The sequence below is a fragment of the Thunnus maccoyii genome, chromosome 5, assembly GCF_910596095.1.
Source record: "Thunnus maccoyii chromosome 5, fThuMac1.1, whole genome shotgun sequence".
NCBI lineage: Eukaryota > Metazoa > Chordata > Actinopteri > Scombriformes > Scombridae > Thunnus > Thunnus maccoyii.
In genome coordinates, this window is record NC_056537.1 from 25365873 (window position 1) to 25387878 (window position 22006).

General features: G+C 40.8%; 1 protein-coding gene across 4 annotated transcripts in view; it reads right to left on the reverse strand.

Annotated features, from left to right (window-relative positions):
* Nucleotides 1-22006, reverse strand: part of tspan9a (tetraspanin 9a) — a 166907-nt gene that overhangs the window by 99499 nt on the left and 45402 nt on the right. For 3 of the 4 annotated variants that reach the window (XM_042412471.1, XM_042412470.1, XM_042412468.1), the window contains one exon: nt 18929-18994. The gene's annotated coding sequence lies outside the window, so the exon portion shown is untranslated. Of the gene's footprint in view, nt 1-18928; nt 18995-21155; nt 21212-22006 lie in introns of all 4 variants that reach the window. The other variant, XM_042412469.1, reaches the window with a different exon arrangement.

Below are 22006 nucleotides of genomic sequence, written 5' to 3' on the forward strand. Positions count from 1 at the left end.
AGTTCAGACTGAGGTTATTCTGAGAGCAGTCTGCACTGCCTGCACATATCACGGCTGTCCTCTCGGCAGAAGTCATTTGGCTCCATTAATTTTTGTACAGCATGAAAAACAACATCGAACTTCCAAGCTGAAAGTTTGACAATCTGTCACCGTAAACATGCAGCCTTCATTTGGATTTGTCAAAGTTTTGGTTTCACCACCGTTCCCAGAATGGAACGGTCTCACATCAGTGCGTTGCATTACATTATACTCTGCTGGCTGTCAGTCACCTGACACCAACAGGGAGAAAGTGTGAGTCTCTGCCAGGAATTAATCCCTCACTAACATGACACCTTACAATCTTATTGCTTGTCCTTTCATTTTCAGGGGATCCGGAAAGCACTTGATTTCAGGCTAAGTTTGACACTGTAGTTTTTATTATAAACACAAAAATGCGTGACTCATAAAACTAAATGTAAGTTACACCAGTATTGTCTTTTAATACAGGAGTATCTGTCAGTTCATTCATATGCTATATTGCTGATGTTTCTTCCAAATTCTGTGGTTTCTGGGCAAACTGTTGTGCATCCTCTGTAATTAAAAAAACACCATGTGACCTGAGCCTATTTTTGGTTTACAGCCACACCGTTCTCCATGGGGCTGCAGCAGATTATTACTAGTAATTGGTGTCTGTGCTGTAAACGTGTTAAAACTTCCTGCTAAATTTACTCATTTTACACATTCCGACTTTACACTGTATGAAAGCCTGGTGCGAAGTTGCATGTCGTCATGCAGACATTATTGTGTATAACAATGCACAGTACAGTTGGAAAGTAATAGGATAGTGATGCATTTTTCATTGTGTTGACTCTGTACTGTATTTGAAATGCTTACTGCCTACAGTAATAACAAAGTGTTACTTTCAAAGCCAAGCAGCACATCATTATCTAACTACAGTTTGTGGGGCTACAAGTTATATTTTAAAAAGCCCAGTTCATGACTAGCCTATCTGCTGTGTATTTCTCCACTGTGTGGAAGCTGGTGCTGTGTGCCCATTATAGTTTAGGGAACGAGCCTGCTTTTGTCTACCTCTGTCTGAAATCAAGGACCCATTGATTAATAAATATTTTGAGAGGAAATATTTCTGCCACGGTTATCATTATAAACTGCAAATGTGCTGTAAGAGAATCACGGAAGAGAGGTGAATACAGCGTTGCCTCTCCTTGCTGCTAGTTTGTCCCTGTAGCCACTCACAGTACTTCACTGTTTCCGGTAAAAGTGACTTTGAAGTGCGTGAGGTCATCCCAAGCTACAGTTTAGGCTGAGCAGGAGCACTCTGGCGGGGCCAATGGGAGAAACACTAATGTTGGCTGCACAGTTGGCTTCACAGAAGCTAGAAAACGTCTTTGGCTTATGCGCTTGTCGAGCAATTTTTATTCAAGTGAATGGGTGCAATCTGGGAGTCCAGTATTGGGAGTCCTATAATACAGCTAAGGTGAGTACGGAAAGCTTGACAGATGTAGCAACAGTTTCTAATGGTACTAATGACATAAACTTAAAAAAAGTCATGATATTTAATATCTGGTTGTAAATCCCTTGCAGTCAATGTCTAGCTTATGTCTAAGACCAATAGACATCAGCAGACTCTTGGTATACTATGATTATAATATACTGCAGCCATATTCCTTCTTACTTATTTCAGGGGCTTCTGGTCTTCAGTCTGCTATTTAGCAAGTGAAACACCTAGATTGAGGTCATGTGCCTGACTTAGGCAGACATTATTCTCTTGGGCCATAAAAATCTTCCTTGGCCGCCTCATCTGCATGTTGACACTGTCCTGCTGCATTGTAATGCTATGAGTGTACAATTCTTACATTGTTCACCCGATATGGATGACAACATCCTCAAACACTGATGAAGCTGAAAGTCAGCACTTTCTTTTCTAAATCCAGTGCGGTGGTGCAGAGCCAAAACAATGAGAAACAGATCACTGTCCTTATACTTTCTGACAGCGCCGTATGTAAATGTACTAGACTTGTCAAGGTAAAAGATTAATCTGTATTCTGAAGCATTTTCAACTGAGCAAAATAAAGGAAAATATGAGAAATGATTCTAATGATCATCACAGATGTGTTTATGTTTGGGAAGGTAATTCAGAGCACTTGACCAGAATCTAACATGTTCATTTCTTGAAACACACAAAAACACAGAAGCTCCCCAAAGAGCAGAGGGAAGCAGGCTTAGTTCATATGACTTATTTATCACTCTCTGCTTCTGCAGATTCACTCATATGAGGTTTTATGAACACATAAGAGGGCCAGAAATCCATTACTATGCAAATAGAATGCAATGTTTCCTCCCTTTTTATGTAGTTTACTCTGGTGTTTATGTAACTGTACCATATCCACTTTGAAAACTAAGAGTCCACTCTCTCATGTGTATCAATTATTCTGGATAATCACCAGCCTCAGAAACAGTTCATCGTTCCTGGGACAGCATATAATACAAGAGACAAGTTAATGTCTGGACTGATCAAAGGAAAGAATAAATACCTTTACTGAGCCTTATAAATGTGTTACTGTTGTGAAATATGTCCTGGCAAAGAAAAAATGCTGCTATGATAACTGAAAAGTTTTAAAACGTCTTCGCATTCTCACTGACACAAAAACACACCCGTGCAAAATAAAATACATACAAGTCTGTGAGCCAGATGACAAAGACATGGAAGTGTCAGAGAACTGCTCCTGCTTGGGAAAAAAAAACTAGCAACATTACAAAATTATCTATCAGGACATCTCATCAATTTGCTTCACCTCCATCTCCCTAGAGGAAAGAGGCAACACGTGAAAAGAAAAGTACGGATGGAGGGAAGTAAGGTCAGACGTTCAAGAATACCTGAGGGCTTGACATTGGAGTGATAAAGAGAGGCTAAAATGAGCTTCAGCTGCTAGTTCTTTTCATACTGCGGTTTGATTCTTTGACAAAAGTATTGAGCAATTTCTTTCATTTCTGCTCCCTCTTTTATGTACCTATCAGAAGCCACCCTGTACCTACAACACTGTCCAAACTCGAGAATGTTGCAGAAAATGTTTATCTACTGTATTCTGTGTAAAAGTAATTTCCAATTACTGAATTCAAGGCCTGTCTTTGCAAGCTACATTCATGCCAGTCCTGAGCTGCTTTTCGGAATGAGCATTTTAGAAGATTGAGTTTTCTCCTTGGAGTTATAGTCCTCTGAGAAATACTGTTGGCCAATGTGGATTCATTCCACACCATGACTGCAGCACTGGGTAAGAATGAATGAGAAAACGGAGAAAAGGAAACACACAAACAGACACAGACAGAAGTCGCAGCGTACAGAATGCAAAATGAACTGAGGCATGAGATAAAGTAATTTTTAACATATTTGGCATGCTAAATCTTTGTGGGAGAAAGCAATAACTCGAATAAGAAGAAGACAGTGAGAAAGAGGGAAAAAAAGGGAGCTTGAGAGATAGAGAGAGTTTGAAAAAGTCTCACGGGACAGCAATTGTACTTCCAATATTTTGTACAGCAGATCCCCCATGTGAAAAAGGCAGCTGATGATACAGACTGATCTGATTTGGCTGATCTGATTAGAGAAGAAAGGGTGCATTTAGCTAATGAAACTTCTAACCCGGTGAAGCATTAAACTAATGAAACAGCACTGCCCTGAATATGGGATGTCTGATTCTGCAACAAAACAGTGAGAGCTAGTCTCCCAAAACGCTGCCACAAACCTGGCTGTCTGCTTGTGAGTTAGCCAGTGACGGGAGCACCGTCTGATCTAAACTACAGAGCAGTGACTGATTGGCTGACCGCTGAGGAGACTGGCGGCAGGCCTGCTGAGAGCACTGAGAGGCAAGCAGGTGTGCGTGAGTTTGGTGCGTATGTGTTGCTGGTAGGTGGTCGAGATGTAGAAAACACTGTGTGGAATCATAAGAGCTCAGGCTTGGTTTTCGTGGCAGACAGACAAGCAAGTATTGTAGCAGATATTCTTGTGGAGAAGAAATACACACATTGGGCCTTATGCAAGAAACACTCATATGAACAGATTTGTTCTTAAGCAGCACATAAGAGATTTAAGAGAACTTTTTGCATTGACCAGTTTCGTCCCACTCATTTTCTCATAGGTATAAAAGAAATTCAAGAGTGGTGCAAACCTGTGGTACGAATCAGTACAGATAGTCTGCCTCCCTCCTCGGGGAAAAACACTGACTGACAGACTGATTTTATTAAGCGTCCTCCTGTCCTTGGAAGTTTGTACTCGTGAGTCGAACTTGCCAAGCCCTCAACAAACCTGCCTGACTGTACTGTGACAAAATAATCTCAACTCACTCACTCAATTCACAGAGAGATGCAGTAAATTGTGTTATTCAGTCTGTAATGTAGCTATAATAAAATCCAAACCGCTGTGTAGCTTAATAAAATAAAATGAAATTTAATATAGACTGATTCTGTTCATTTGAATACATTTATATTTATTGAAATGTGGTGATATCTGTACATATAGAGCCCCAGAGGCAGCGCTGTTATTCTGTCCAATAAAAACATGAAGCTTCACTTTACATTTATTCAACTAATATGGCAGCTACAACTGTTAGATTTCATCTGTGAGACCCACATTTATCCTCCAAAAGGAATTATATCATATATCAAAGCGCTGCGGCGACATTAGAGCCAGCAGTAAATTACAAAAGAGCTGGAGATCAGCTCATTGGATCATGTTTTCCCCGGGATGATGATGGACGTTGACCGGCCGACCATCAGGAGTCAAGCTGCTAGCAGCTGAGATGATGCTGGTCTCACCAGGCCAGCGGCTCCGGAAACATCGCAGCAGATTTACAAGAAGCTGTTATTTGGAGAAACTGACCACATATTGGGAGTCTAAATGGTTACTTTCTTGCCTGAAAAAAATATTAAAACTTAATAAAGTGACATGTTAACAGTCCTTGAGTGAAAATTACAACAGTCTGGCTCAAAATCTCCGCCATCGTCCTAGGGCGATGAATAGAAAGTTTAAATTGAAAAATGGTGACATTGAAAAAAACCCCAACCTGACAGCATAAGAAAAAACTGGCCCTGAAAAAAGACAGACATGAAGAAAAAATCTGAAGCTAGACATTGAAAAACACATCCAGCCAAAAATATCTCAATAAAAGAAGATAATAAGATAATAAGATTGTAATTTTTTAACGCCAGTGTTTTATTTCTCAGTGGTTTTTCAGTGCCAATACAACTTTTTCCAATACCAAATGTTACAATGCCAATGTTTCCTTCTTCAGTTCAGGTTTTGTTTTCCATGCCAAATTTTATTTTCGATGCCAAACTGTAACTGTCACTTCCCCATATGAAGGGAGATTTCTTAAGTCTAAAAAATATCTTGAGAAAGACAGAAAGACAGAAAATCTATGTTACAGAATAAGATATAGAGCTAACAATCAACAACTGTCAGATCGATTGCCATGAAATTTTGTAAAGTCATTCACAGTCCTCAGATGACGAATGTTAGCAACAATTGTGATCCCCTGACTCTCCCTTTAGTACCATCATGTGTTTTTGAGTGAAATGTCCCAACAGCTATTGTAATTTGGCTCAGATATTAATGTACACCTCCCATCTGAGTCATGGGCTGCTTTGCTTCAGGCTCTGCTCTGATGAAACATCATTGGCAGCTGTATTAATATTTTCTGAATGTTTCGGGAGCTGTAGTATGACTACTGATTGTCTGCTCATTTCCGGACAGCAGGACATGAGGCTCTGCGGTGTAAAATTCTTCTTTTTACTCCTGCGTAACTTGCCCGCAAATAGCCTTAACAAGCAATTAGTGGATGTCAATTATGATCCCATCTCACAAACATGTTGAAATGAGCATATTATGACAAGTTTACACAGTTAAGGTAGTTTGGTGAAAACAAATTGAAACAATTGTACAAGCAAGCATAATGGAAAAAAAGAGAGAGGATCCAGACACCTTTTCTCAACTTACTTTTCTTACTTTATCTGCCCTCCCTGACTGCACCCCTTTTTGTTTTGTCTATACTGATTTTCATTCTTCTCCTCATACTGCTGCTGATGTGACCACAATATATTTTCTCAAACTCAGTCTATGTTTTGTTGTGATTCCGAACTAACAAAGAGGAGATAAAAGCCGTCTAAAAACATTAGAGAAAACAACACTATCATTTTTAACTTGGAATCACCTAAAGCAATACAAATAAAATATCTATGAAACCCCCCTTACCTTGTATCAATATTACAGCCTTTAAAGTGAACAAATTTGCCTTCTGTCTAATGGGGGTCTACCGAACTATCACCAAGTATGCAGGCAATGGACCTGTGTTAATGAAAAGCTATTAGCAGCATTCTCCATTTAAACAGCACATGCCACATCAATTTAGAGCATTTTATTCTGTACGCCGAAGGCTTTGTGTTTAATCCACTGCCAAAGCTGTTGCACCCCGTGTTTGTTGCAGGTTTTCAGCTGCTTGTACCTCTGTGGAGCTATTCAGCAGGCTAACGACAGCCACAGGAGTGTTGTGGAAGTTATTCTGTAATCCCCTGAGAGAGAACAAACCCCCATCAAGCATACAAATGACTTTGAGAGGGTGGGAATAATAATTTTTTTGAAGAGAACTTATGCGTGTTGCTTTTTAAACAGCATAACCCTCCATTCTCCTTGGGAGGTGAAGGACTCGCTGTGTTAAAACATCAATTCATAAAACATCAGTTTCAGTTCAAGATATCTCAACGGCGCAGGAGACTAGAGGGGACGAGAACAAAGTGCTCGAGGACGTGCAGCTATGTGGAAACCAGCTGGACACATCTGGGTCTCACCACTGATCTCTAGCTGCTAAGTCAATCTAAAAGTTAAACGCACTCACTCCTCTCTCTTAAATGCTAAAGCACAGGCTCTCTGCTGAGACTTTTCCCCTACGCTGCATCCAAAATGCGTTTTGCACGCGTCTGTGCACGTGCTTCATCTGCTTAAATACAGCACAAACCACCATAAACACAGGTGTTACTGTGTGCATGTAGATGGGAGGCCTGTTAGAACGCTGAGGAAACATGATTCTCATCAAGATGTCTGCTGGTGCAGTGCAGAGACCACACCGAGCCTGGAACAAAGTCACAGAGCAGGTAGGGGCCATAAATCACTGCTCAGTCAGACAAGGGACAGACACAGACACAGACAGTCTCCGCCTTGTGTCACACAACTGCCTACAGCTTTACACACACATAAAAAAACATTCACATTCACACACACACAGGATCACTGTCCACTGGGCCTGAATAGAAAAAAAAGGTGGTTTATGGGTCTAATGCAGACGTCCAGGGCATTGTAGTTTTTGATTTACGGTGGCCCTGTGACCGGATTGTGATGTATTGCAGAGGCGCAGCGTTTTACATTGTGATGAATACTGTTGGGTGTGGGACCAGATAAATTCTGAGGACACTTTAGGGGGTGCTGCATGCCAGGTGCTCGGCCTCAAAATTTGCCAAGGAGAAGCTAAACTATTATTTACAGAAATACCTGGGCTTTTTTTTTAATCATTGTTTAGCAAGCTACAAACCAAACATTCCCATGTCTCTTAAAAAGGGTGAAGGGGGAGGAGGACTTTTTATAGTGGTGTAATATGAAGGAAGAAAATAATAAGTCTACCAGGAAGACAGGAATACATGATTTGAAAAAGGTTGGAGACTAACAAAAAAAAAATCACAATGGATTTCTCATGGCCAGCTGGGGTTTCAGTTCCAATTTATGTGGCAGCTCATGGCAATATGGAGCAAGCACACTCCAAACTAAAAAAAGAGGTCCGCAACTTGCCAATTGGATCCCCCCCCCCTCCCTACCTCTCTTTCACTTCTCATCCCACGTTTATTCCTGCAATTCTTCTTTCATCTCTGCCCTTTCTTTCCTTCCCCATCAGCTCTGAGGGGACGCGAACACAAACAAATGTGTCTGTATGTGTGATGCTTCCACCAGGTGCAGGAGGCGAGGGAGAGGGGTGGAGGAACCTTGATGTGTTCCGGAGAGACGGAGCAGTGGATGCACATCATACATCTAAATAACTCAATAGTCCTGTTTTTGAATGTATGCATACGTAAGGATTTCTAAACACGACTGACACTGATAGCGTAGCGCAGAAATCTGTTTACATATATTATATATCAGACACAGGTGAAGCGTACTTGTGATATATGTGCTCAGTAAAGCATCGCCGCTGGTAGGCCGCTTATGTGGCGGACGGCTTGTCATTAAAAGGAGATGATAACTGTGCTTCCAGTTTAATGTCATAACATGTGGTAATCCTCTTAAGGCTGGGATAGTAGATGATCTCCAGACAATGGGAGCCTTACAAGGGACAAGCAAAGCCCTCTGGTACCTTATCCCCATCACTCTCCCTCTCGCCTCCCTGATGGGGGCAGCTGCTCCCTCAACACAGAAATAACGCACAAAACATTTATACGTGCACATATTACAATGTGCAGGGATGGGGGACACCAGTCAACCCTACCCCCAAGGATAATCTCTCTATTCATAAACAGACTGTTTAAATCTCTTTAGGTGCTGAGAGGGTCTGACAGACACCTATGGGGGTGGGGCTTGGGCAGAGAGTCTCATTGCATGAACCACATCTGGCTTCAGATGGACAGAGACAGGAAACTCTCAGTTCTGATACAACTATGTCACATTACTGCCACCCTCTTGAATCTTGAACATCTTGTGATGGCGATGTGGAGATAAGTTTACATATTTCAAGGTAGAATTTCTTATGAAAAAAAAAAGAAAATATACAGTAGATGAAAAAAACATGCTCAGTTATTTTTATGCGCAGTGCAGGTGAAGCCCAGTGTCCCTTGGAATTACATAGATATTGGATGATTCCACAACTCGCTATTTATGTCCATTGCCAGCGTTCACTGCCAATGCACAAAGTATTGTGCCCAGTGAGGTGCAAAATAAGGGTGTGAAAGTTGGGGTGGGAGATGGACGTGCAGTGAATCTGAATTAAAGACTGTAAACAGCTAGCGTGGCCTTGTCCAAAGGCAAAGAAATTGGTCTACCAGCACCTCTAAAGCTCACTTATTAACATGTTATGTCTTGTTTGTTTAATCTATATGAAAACTGAGCTGTAAAAAGGAACATCTGGTTTATAGGGCGGTTACAGTATGTATGTCCTGGAACTATCTCTTGGCCGGGAACAGGGACTTCATCCCTGTGAGGTTACCAGGCAACCAGCAGCTACTCCAGGAAGTTACTGCTCAAGGTCAGGTCAAGATATGCTGACTTGTCAGTTGCCAACATGATTGTAAAAATAAAGAACACATTGTAACACTTACACAGCAACCAGGTCAGCCTCCTTTTGTCATGGACTTTGCTTCTGAGGTGAAAAGGTTGCCTCTGATCTCCTTTGAGCTTTGGCATTAGTGGCAATATTCAACAGCATAAGAACAACCCATCTGTCTGTCTACATGGGCTGTATGCAGGCCTCTGGGATTCAAATCTACCAGCCCCCCACTTTTAGCCCAACACACATACATAAACAAATCCAACCCAGTGAGAGATTAAAGCAAGCACAGACCTATATCACTACATAATCCTTTGTTTAAAAGATTTCAGCATCTCAAATCACAACAGTGTCAACATCCTCTCCAAGATGACATTTCAAAGAAGAATCAAAGAGATTATATCAGTTATTATTCAACATGGAATATTACATTTAGATATACAATATTGATACAAGGAAGATTGTGCCAGCAATAAGATTAAAATAAAAATATGGTCTCTATTGTCACAGGATTAGTGTGAAGGCGAGTGTACAATAATTCTGACAGTAAATTGGAACATTTTAAATGGAGTATTTGGTGCAGACATATTGAAGCCAATACTTACACAACTTACAGTATGTAGACCAGTAGAATCAGATTGTAAAGGATCAATTTTAAAGGAAAGTGTAAATTAAGCTGAATAGATAAAAGATGACATGTTTGTAATTCTCACATGTTCAGATACTAGCAGAAAGGCATTCAGACACACATGCACGTGCACGCGCATGTATATGCACACACACACACACACACACACACACACACACACACACACACACACACATCATTAGGGCTTGACAGAGGGCACCTCTACAGAAGAAATACCCTGGATCATTGGGGGTTGAAATCTCACATTAATCCTTACTCACCCTTCCAGCCCTGCACATTAAACACCGCTCTACTCCACACAAACACACACACACACATACACACACACACACTCACACAAATCCACAGTACAGCACACAGCGACTCCATGGCGGCTAGCCTATCACCTCACCATGGCGACACGCAGATCTGTTTAGACACCATGCAGAATCATATCCCCCCTCCACCTCATACGGACACACACATCACACACACACATAGACATCCACACCACATGCCTGCCTAAAAGACTTCACCGCTCTCTACAACTCCTACAGAGCTTACAAAATCGCTTTAAACATGGGACAAAGGAATGCATGAGTAGATTAGCGCTCAACATTAAAGTATGAAACCACTGTTTCTAAATTATCTCCACTGGGAATCGAGCGCAGGACACAAGTGGACCAAAGGGGGAGAAAACATTCAGTGAGTGCAGCAAACAGGTCTTAGTCCAAAGGAAAAGGAATGAGGTGTTTTCATTTGGAGGATCAGAGGAATTTTTCTTTTTCCTTAGGGTCTTTGTCTCAGGTATTTTCAGTGCTGATGGTGCTTTCATTTGTAGTGTGAGCTGATGTTAGACAAATTGTGTCTAATTAGATTACATTTACAATCTGTCGGTCCCCTGACTATGACAACACTGCATAGTTTCAATCTTTAAATGTTATTTTCTTTGTAGAATTGGAATACATATTAAAATGTAGGTCTTAATGTCAAATCCAAGTCAAGGATTTTCTTTCATTTTCTTGATGCTAATGGACTGGTGTGCTTTATGAAGATATTTTTTGATGAGTTTGAAATATAGGTCTTTAATCTACCCTGTTGCCTATTTTTTTTACTTTCTTATGAGCAAATACCTAAATGATATGTCAAAATTGACATTTTTAAAGTGAAGTACACTGAGGGATCAAAGGGTCATACCAATCTTTTACTCCACATTGTACTGTATCTTTACCTGAAGCTTGTGTTCCACTGGGTGAGGTTTAAAAATGATGTTGTAAGTTATATTGTGCGCTTCAATATTCATATGTTTCTGTGGCAAACAAGATTATCCGTATCATCTTTGTTGATCCCTCAATGGTTACTGAAGCTCTTACAAAAGGCTCTTATTCATCTGAGCTGTGTTTTCAGTCGATACCTACCTGCAAGAGATGCTTTTGGTTCGGTAAGCCAGAGTGTAAAATGTGTTATCTACCTCAAAAGGAAGTAACCTTTTGTTATCAGTGTTTGCTTCACAAATCCAGAGACTCTCTCTGGTAGGATTATTAGCAGAAAGATACAAGACTTTTTTTTTTCTTTTTCATTTTAGCTAATTAGATGATTAGCTTCAACAGTGGGGAGCATGAATTATAAGCTGCCACTACTTGAGCAGATATGGCATGTAAATTGAAGTAAGTGGAAATAAAGAAATATAAATACAATATGCATGTGATTATAATATAATATAAATATAATAAACATATATAATCACATGGGGTGTTATTAAGGGGGAAACTATACTGCAAAAATTGATTGAGTTACAGTATAAAGCTACATCCATCACCAGGAATCTAGTAGATAAATCATCTACATAAAAAATGGAAAACAGTGAGCCTCATGCAAGAACATTTTTGTATTTTTGTCCTGTCTTACTTTTTTCTGTGAGCTTTGCTCATGTGAGTGTTCCAAGTCAGATTAAACAAACTCTCTTAACTGCCCGAACATGTTGTAAAACTTTCATTTCAGCCTGATAAATGCCACCTGTTCATGAGTAGGCGCGCGTTGAGATCTGAACATTATCATAATTCACGCCCCTAAAATGTCCACATAAGGCTTCTGCATGTGTTCCACTCCGTTTGTGGGCAAGTTTCATTCACAAAGAAATTACCAAACAGTAAAAACAATACTTTCACATGGCAGAGGTCCTGCTGTCAGTAATGAGCAGACATAATAAGTTTAGGAACGCCACTAGAAGATGACCCAAAACAATTAGAAAATATGAATCCAGCTGCCAACGTTGTGTCATCAGAGCAGCTCTGTACTGTGACAGAAATAAAGAGGGAACAGTTTGACGTGAAGTTAGATGCTAAAAAAACATCTTTCTAAAGCAAAGCGGAGCCAGCCTCAAGTGGCCATTCAAGGAACTGCAGTTTTTGACACTTCCGCGTCCGGCTTCATTTTTCAGCTCTGGAGGTTGCTGCTTGGTGATATCACACTGTCAGCTGCAAGACAAGATGATCAGGACAGAGATCCGCAGAGAGAACAAGTCAGCTGTTAAACTGAGAGAATTTTCCTAGCAACTGTAATGTGGAAGTTGCTGCACCAAAATATGCCAATAAAAATCATAAAATCAAAAAACCTTTTCTGTAAATTGGCAGCCATGATGATGATAATATGGTGACCAGAATATTAATTTTGCATGAATTTTGTTTTAGTGTTTTAATTCATTTCTGTATCATATTTAAACTCCAAATTTATTTTGGAATTGATCTTCAGAATTTTTATCCAAAAACATAATTTAAAAAGTCGGACCTCACAAATGGTTGAAACCACCACATTTAAACGTATGAGCAATTTTTGTTGAAATTATCATAGTGGTACAGATTGGGCATCCAATAATTTATAGGCATAAAATGATAAACTTAAGTTACTGATTTTGGTACAGTTTCATCTTGGAACAGAAGATAAATGTCGTCATGCTACTTCATTTAAGTACAACTGTCTGTTTCTCAGAGCAACTAATCGAATAGTGTAAAAATTTGTAGAGTTAATAACCTGCCAACTAAAATATTTTGGCTGTTATGTTTTGGCTGTTGGCTGCTGCAGAGACTTTTGTACTGTAGGAATGACATGACTATCAGGTACAAATATACCTCCTTTATTAAACAGGGTTCACATCTTATCAACAAGTAGTCTTTCCAGTCCAGCACAAAAGGCACATGTCAGTGCCCAGACAGGCCATTTATCCATTAGCAGGGATAAAAAGGTAACAAACAAACAAATACAAATGGGCCTTTGTCTATCCATTATCGGCACTCCTACTTTATGAGTCTCAGCGGCTCCCACACTGCAGGGTTGATGTCATGAAACGTTTAAACTGAAGCCACACAGAGACCCATCAGCGTGTTAAATGTGTGGTGGGAACAGATTTAGAAGATTTAGAGTAATGGAATAATCACTGTGAAGGAGCACGGCGGAGCGGAGTCATGCAAGACTAGTTGTGGCGACCTTGGATTTCGTCAATACAATCAGCTGTGTCTATCTCGAACAAACAACACAAGGCTTCTTGCCTTTCAGACAACTTAAAATCAAAACCAATCTCAGTCAAGATTACAATTCATAGATTTTATACCAGACGCTTGCGAATGAAGACAATAACACTGAGAGAGCATAAAAAAATAAATTTAGAGAAAGATAAAAAAAAAAGCAGAGCAACTTCAAGTCTTAAGGAGGAAAAAAAAAACCCACTGACATCAGATAAATTCACATTCTTATCTTAGCAAGAGATATTGTAACCTTTGAAGTCATTTTACAGTCATTATAAGCAGAGCCGCAATATATTCACAGATGATTATGTATTATTATTTGTCCCTTAGGCTATGTGCATGTGTAATATATGAGGGTATATGCAGCTGTTTCTGCGCATGTAATTTGGTCCATGTGTGTCAGTGTTGTATACTGCCTGAGTGGTGTGTAATTGTGTTGTCACTGAGGTGTGGAGAGAGCTGCTGGAAGAGACAGAGACAGAGAGAGCGTGGAGTGGGGGTGCTAAAGCGTGTTGGTGGTCATGGTGGAGGTGAAAAGGTCAACGCTGAGTGTTGTCTTCACCCACAGGTCCTAAAGAGGATCTGTTTGTCTCAATCAACAAAGACCGTGGAGGAGTGAATGGAGAGCAGCTTTACCACTCAAGAGGAAGAGCACAGGCACACTCATGTTAACACACACATACACACACAGTGACACACTGAATCTATCAAAACTTATGCCGTGCTTTCAGCTTCTTTCAATCGTTCTTGCTCTCTGAATCCCTCACTCTTCTCCTCTCTCCCCCTCTCTGTTTCTCTGAGTGGGATTTGTGATCTAAGATCAGTGTGGCTGTAATGCCCTTCTCAGTACACTGACAGATGATACAGCCTGCCCTTTGGGCTCCAGTCGGAATGGCTACAGATCAATACTCGAGCTGGCTGCTTGTCAGCATTCACACAGACATGCACACATACTCACACACAACACATGCACACATACATACGCACACAGGCATTCACATGCAAGGCTAGCATCAAAGCCCATCTGAGCCGGCTGGTATTTACCGGAACAGGACCTGGATGTGTGCAACACAGCAGGAGGGGACATTCCCAGGATAGTTCCCAGCCTAGAGGAACAGTGCGATTGGAGGATGACGCATCTGTGGTTTCTGCTCACAGATTCCTTTGGCTCCGTCGGCTGGTTAAATTAAGCAGTTTGGATGGACGAACTGACTGACTGACTGACTGAACAAAGCAACAGGTTGAAGAAACAATCAAGAGGTGTGTGGTAGGGTGGCCGTTTAACCTCTGAGGGAGCCTTTGTGTGTGGTCATTTGTGAGTGACACCTCATTGAGCTCTGGTGCTAATAGTGTCTTTGGTGTGGCTCCATTAGCTGAGAATGTGCAGTGCAAGATGAAGATTTAAATACATATTTGCTCACTAAAACATACAACATGTAAACAATTTTACTCACCCTGTTCAAGTATACACAATCATAAGGTTAGATATGTTTCATTGTAATATAACGAGTTAGCTTTCTTTGTTAAAAGAGAATGTAATTTTGGGTCTCAATACTTAGGGTGAATGAAAGATTAAGATGGATTTTTTTTTTTTTTTGCAATAAGGCTTTGATGAGCTCCTCAACATCAGGCTCCACTCAGGCACAAATAGGCAGCATAATTACCCTCCTGGCTGGAGAAATTAGAAATCTCTCTCCCTCCCAATAAAATTCTCTTGTGCAGAGACCTTCATTAGACAACTGCAATGGAATGCAAATGCTGAGAGATATTTGTTGAATGCAACATAAAGAAAAGGTACTTCATATTTATGTTTTTATTTTTCATTTATATTTATTCAGTAGTAGATCATCATATTGCATTGTTATGAGACAAGCAATTCATACACACCAGCATGTACAAATATAAATCAGTGCATGGAAGCACACATAATAACAGTTGTATATACATACAGAATGTCACGTTATTTATTATGACAATGAGGACTATTGTGGAGTGATTTCAATTTCATGTCAAATGCGCATCCTTTCCAAATATACAATGCCTCTGTACGCTCACACCATCTTTCCAAATAGAACCAATGTGCATTGACCTATGCAAATAAACAGTGTCCACAAGAGAGCCTGTATTGCCATCATTCCATCTCGTATTGCGTCACTGATCCTTGCTACATAAATAACAAGAACAGTGCACCAGGTGTGTCTCCTTGCAGTCAAGATGGCGGCGAAGATAACTAGACACAGGGATTCATTCATCTTGTATCATGCCTAACTTTAGTGGGTCATAACATATAAGGTATGAAATTAATCTGCAGATGCTCCAGTTCAAGATGAGACCAAACTTTTCAACTAACGTCAGTTTTTGAGCCACGTCAAAGGTCAAAATGTGGCCTGCAAGAGACTAGGTAAATCTTATTTTTAGCCTAGCTGATTGCAAGAAATGAAAGATTCCAAACTGAAGCAGTTGTTGATCACTTAAGAGGAGTGAGGAGTCAGCAGTCAATGGTGTTATAAAACAGAGCAGTCAATGGCGTTATAAAATAGGTTTTTAAAAAATCGTGAATCACCACAACCATGAGAGGTCATTGAGCATACAGTCATAAATGTGCATGAAAAATATTAGGCTGATATATGTATGAGCGATTAGCTGCGGACAGATACACACATGCACACACACACACACACAGATACACAGACACATGGACACACGGACACACACGACCAAAACCACATAATCTTCTTCCAGTTTACTCTTGACAGAGATAAAAATGAATGAGAGACATATAAATAATGCAATCACATATTTGACGCTCAGAATAACACTGCCACCCCCGCACTCAACGTGTCTGCCACCTCCCTCTCTCAAGCAGGCAGTAATTTATTGTCTCCCACTGCCATAGCAGAGTCAATCAATAGCCAATTAAAGACAGGCATATAAAGTCTCCGGTGGCCACCAGTGCATGTGGTGCTGTTTGGCCGGGGAAATAAATATGTAAATGGTTCACTGGCAGAGGAGCATCAGTCAGTATCTTTCACCAAGCACATGGGGGAGGGATATCAATAACACCCCACACACACATACATCCACATACACACCCCAATACTCCCCCACAGTCAATCAACATCACCTCGGAAACTGTACTGCAAGGCCACTAGTGGTCCGAGAGGCCCAAAGGAGCTGTTACCCCAGGCTGTCCTGAATGATCATGGTCACCTTCCATGGTGAGAACAAGGCAGTAAAGATACAGCTGGTTCCAGATATGTAGATATAGTTTCTATCTCTGACAGTCCAAAAAAGATGTAAAAAAAAAAAAAAGCCACAGTAATGCTGGAGACGTCAAAGCCAAAGCAGAACTGTAAACAACAGACTGCTAGAAATACAATATTTTCCCTGCAGACAACATTGCAAACATGGAGGACATTGAGGCTATCATCTGATTTTACTTTATCTTGTGTTCCTATGTGAATATTATATATGCTTTGAAATGCAAATAGAGATGGGAAGAAGCTCTTAAATTAAATACAACTGATCATAAATTAATTACTCTGAATTATTTCTAGCTTGGAACAATATGGCATTATCACATTATAGAATAACAATGTAGTATGTTAATTCAATTAAGATGTATTTGATCTGCTACAAAATGGATGCCTAATCTGCTGCCAATATATGTTTAATTAAAGATGGAAATCAATAACAAGATGGCATTTTAACAGTATATTGACCCTTCAAGGAGAAATATACATAATTATAAAAAGGATTAATTGAAATTAAGGATACTTAAAACCATTAAAATGATAGTGAAGTTGGGCTGCATGGAGCAGCAGGGACCTGGAAGAAGTGCAATGCAACATTACATTTACTCAAGTACTGTACTTAAGTACAATTCTGAGGTACTTGTACTTTACTTGAGTATTTCCAGTGAATGCTACTTTAGACTTCTACTACACTAAATTTAGCTGACAGCTGTAGATATTAATCACTTTGTAGTTTCAGATTTCACATACAAAACACATGATCAACACGTAAAACAGGATACATTGTTATAGAACTACCAAACAGTACAAATATCAACCCAAACTCATGCAGCTACAACTGTAAAATGTTGCTTGAATATCAGTGCATCAACAATTACATCCAATAATATACTTCATAGTAAAAATAACTTAATAACTGTACTTTTGTATAAGTACAATTTTGAATACAGGACTTTTACCCTTAACAATACTTTTACAGTGTGGTATTGCTTCTTTTACTTTTTCTTTTTTCCAACCAGGGCTACTTGTACCCCAGGGGGTACAAAAACTGAAATAACATTCGATTAATGAAAAATATTTCCACATATTGAATTAGCTGTAACACCTGAGCACCACATGTTGCTATTGAGAGTGAAAACCAATTAGCAAGCAAGCAGAGAGGTTGAAATAGTTAGCTACAAGTAACCTGTATCCTCATCAACTCTGCACACAGAGCAATCCCAGGTGTAACAGTATTGGCTGAAATTAAAGACACTGCAAAACACCCATGTTTCAAAATGGTTGTAAAGGATGAACAGTTGAAATAGTTAGCTAAAGGAAATGGATAAACACTTTAACTGTCTACCTTCTGCCACTATATGCAAACTTGACCAAACCAACTTAAACACGGACAATTCACGGTGCAATACTACAACGGAAAAGAGTTATCTGTCACTCACATATATATGTACACACTGCACAGTGATCAAACACCGTGCTGATATAAAGTCTACTGTGGGATGCTTAGATCTCTTGGTGAAAGAGATGCACTGTGGGAGCGAGCTTGATGTGTAACACACCAAACCTTGACCCTTTCAGACCAAAACCCCATGAAAAATCTCCTGCCGTGGAACTTTACACCTCAATACGGGGCCTCTTGAACACTCATCCCCTTGCATGAATAGCATTGCAGCCTCCCTCACTCTCTCCCCATCTCTCTGTCTCTCTCCGCTCTACATTCCTCCTTCTACAGGCTCTGCCACCACAGGCGCCGTTGAAGAGTCTGACAGTTCAGACTCGCTTTGATCTCAAGGCACAGGTTATCTGTTGCCCGGCTAATTTTAGTTAGTCCCTATAAGCCGTGCTTCTCTTTGAAGCATGCAGCAGGGAGTTCTGGGTTGTTATCAGTGTGGCCCCTACACTTTTAGGGAGCGGGATTAGCCCTCACATCTATGAAGGTCTTCTGTAATCTGGACAAGATTATCCACCTTGCTACATCTGTATCCTAATCAACTCTGCGCTCAGAGCAATCCCAGGTGCAACAATACGGGGCTGAAATTAAAGAATGAGCTAAAGTGCTTTTCCATCCGAGGAGGCTTGCTGAATACACAGAGCAATACACAGGAGATGTTTGAGTAGGGGTGCTCTCAAATCCTCCTGGGGAATTAGAGGCCCTCAGTTTCATTTTGATGCAATGTTAACAGATTGTCATAGCAGATAGAGGAAGGATGTAGCAGGTGAAGGCAGAAATCTTACCTTTCCTAGGCGGGCGAGAAATAAGAAGAGAGACTGTCTGCACCTCAGGTTGCGGAGGTCAAAAGTCTGCAAAAACAAACAGTCAGTCACTTTTCTGGTCATACTGTCGGAAAGGACTTATGTTTTGAGTAACGTTCTTTTGTTCATTTCTTTTTTATTTATTTACCCCTTCATTTATTCAATCAGTCCAGTCTCCTACAAGCTTGTATTCTCTACCTCAGCTTCACTCAATCTCATGAATTATAATGTCCCAGAGAAACAAGCTTATTCAAACAATAAAAACAGGAATATAAAAACATAGGCTTGTATCCGACCAACCCGGAGTTGTTATTAAAATTTGAAGAGCATCAGCAGCACAACCTCAGGGAGAGTGTGTTTACAGCAGGTTACACAGCAGTACACTAAAGCTGTCTCCCCGTGATTTTACAGAGTGGTAGGCCAGCTGGTCTGAGCCTCATTCAAGACAATAAAGCACTCAGAGTTTGACCTTGCACACCGCAGCAGAAAGCCCGGTCGCAACATGAACATGGGGCAACATGTCCAGGTGAATGTTAAGTCTTGAAAGTAAATGTGCCTTTCCGTTTCACGCCCATGTAGCAGGGCACATATGCGATTCTCTTTCTTTATCTTTCATTGCGGTCTTTGTCAAGCACACAACTGAGATCAAACACGCTCAGCATACAAGAGACACAGGAGCATAACGCACACACAGAACCGTGCAGCCAAGGCAAGGTACACAGAATATCAAAGCACTGAACTTGCGCTCTAGCATGAATGATGGTTCTCCAGGAGCACCTTCAGATGAGAGGAGCAGGAGGTGTCTGCAGGCTGATTTAGCGCCTCAATCTCATACAAGAGGGGTCACTTTTCCCCCCGCGCGATGACTTATGAGGGCACAGCCACTGCTTTCATTTCCATTTTATTGTGAGGAATGGTGGCTAAAGTTTCCCTCTATCTGTTGTAGAAGCTGTTGCATAAGCTTACCTAAAGACAATGACCATTTAGCGGTGCTTAAGGGGCGATTTCTGTATGGCAATGTCATGTTCTCTACAGGGATAGTGATAGTAGTTCAATATATCTTCAATTTCCAGTGTGAAGGTTTGGCTTCCTGAGATTTGATAACAGCTCAAATGTTCGGCACACAGAGGAGAGGGGGACGTGGCATTGTCCGTTTGAGCACAATGTCTGAGCATGATTGGTCAGGAGCAATGAGCGCACACACTGTATCCAACTAGTCAAGTGTGAACCTTACTATGCAAGTGAGAATTACCTTACGGTGTTTTTTTTCCCCCCTGTCTTTTCAGAAGCTCTTTTCATTACAAATACATTTATCGCATAAAGGATTTAAAGACAAGGACATGACAGAATGAATTGGCTAGCAAGAGGAGACTGAATGTAATGTTTGCATGCGAGTGTGGCAGAAGGCAAGCACTGATACATAATAAGGAAACAGAGAGATAACAAGAGGAAAAAGGAGAAAAATAGAGTGATCAATAGAGCGAGAACGAGCCAACCGCTGCACAGAATGCAAGCAGAACAAACCAAAGAGTGACACAGCCTGCAAAACAAGACAGTTTGTTCCTTCCATTAGCGGGCAGAATTAATTAGGACTCCATTGACACACTGTGTAACAAGACAAATATAATTATGTTATATCATTACTCCTCATCATTACGAGCTTGCCTCCTTCCTGTTCCCTGGGGGACAGTAGACAGCCAACTGGACAGCCAACTCTAAACAGTGGCCGTGGAAAAAACAAGATGGCTGTCAGCATTCATTTAGAAGAATGCTGGAACAACATTTCCGTAGTAAGTCACGCTCAGAGGATAGATATTGGTTTCTGGTCATCAGGCTTTGTATAGTACAGTGGAGATGTAGCGGTATAAACCTATTGAGTTAGTAATGGTCCTATAGCAATAAACAGAACGTAATTTGGCTTGAGATGTGATCACTCAGTCCTATGAGCTATATTTACCATCTGTGGCCCTTTACCCTCTTTGTGTCTGTATGCAGCATGTAGAGCATGTGTGTATGAGTGAATGTGCTCCAATGTGTGCCCCCGTGAGATCCTGCAGCAACCATGATGATAGCTAGTTATCTGGAGAGACATACATGACATTCTGTTTTACACTGTGGACACTGAGAGCCTTCTCACAGCTTTGTGGGTGTTTGCATGTTAGCATTCAAACACAATTCCTCAAGATCCGACAGGGGGAAGAAAGCTGACCTTGGCATTCCAACACACACAGTCCTCTGTTCTCGAGGCTGCGACAAATCAAGAATCTAAAAAAGAGAAAAAGAGATTTAAACTCAGAGGAACACTTGACTTGAGGCACTCAGACTGTCATGTTTTTTGTTGTTTTTTTTTTTTAAACAGACTTTGAGTACAATATGTGGCCTTGCAATAAGGATCATGAAAGCAGGCAACCTTGTTTTAATAAGAAAGCAGGGGGAGAGGCGTTGAAAAGCTGCTGCTGTACTGTGTGTGGTAATGGGGTATCATTTGTCTCATGGGAGAGAGCAGAGTCCTGCAGCTGTGGCATACACAGAGCTCACACAGCTGTGAATGAGGCAGTGTCAGCCAGCACTGGCACACAACAGTAAGTCAGCTGAGAACGGCTGGCTTTACTCTAGCCGAGGAAGAAAAGTGTTCATGACATGTAGCACTGCCGGTCAAGTCTGGAGGTAAAAGTTACTGTACCAATATCAGGCTGTGCTGCAAAATCGCCTGATTGGATTGATTTCAGTAATTCTTTCAGATGGGATGCCAAAAGTCCAGTTGTGACGCATTTGCTGAAATAAGTGTGAAGCAGGCTGTTGTGGCTTTTTTGTGAGCTTTACTGTGCCTCCATGAATCACGCCATCCAACGTTTAACACCCTGTAAGGATTATGAACAACACGCTGCAGAGAGCGTTGCATCCATTCCACACTCAATCTGCTTTTCTTGCACAAATGCATAAATTGAGACACTACAATGCTTAATCTCTGTTCCATACGCAGTTTGGTTAGTGGACAGCGAAATTGAAATGACAAGACGTGGAACGGAGCACATCCGGGTAAAATGAAGGTATCACTCC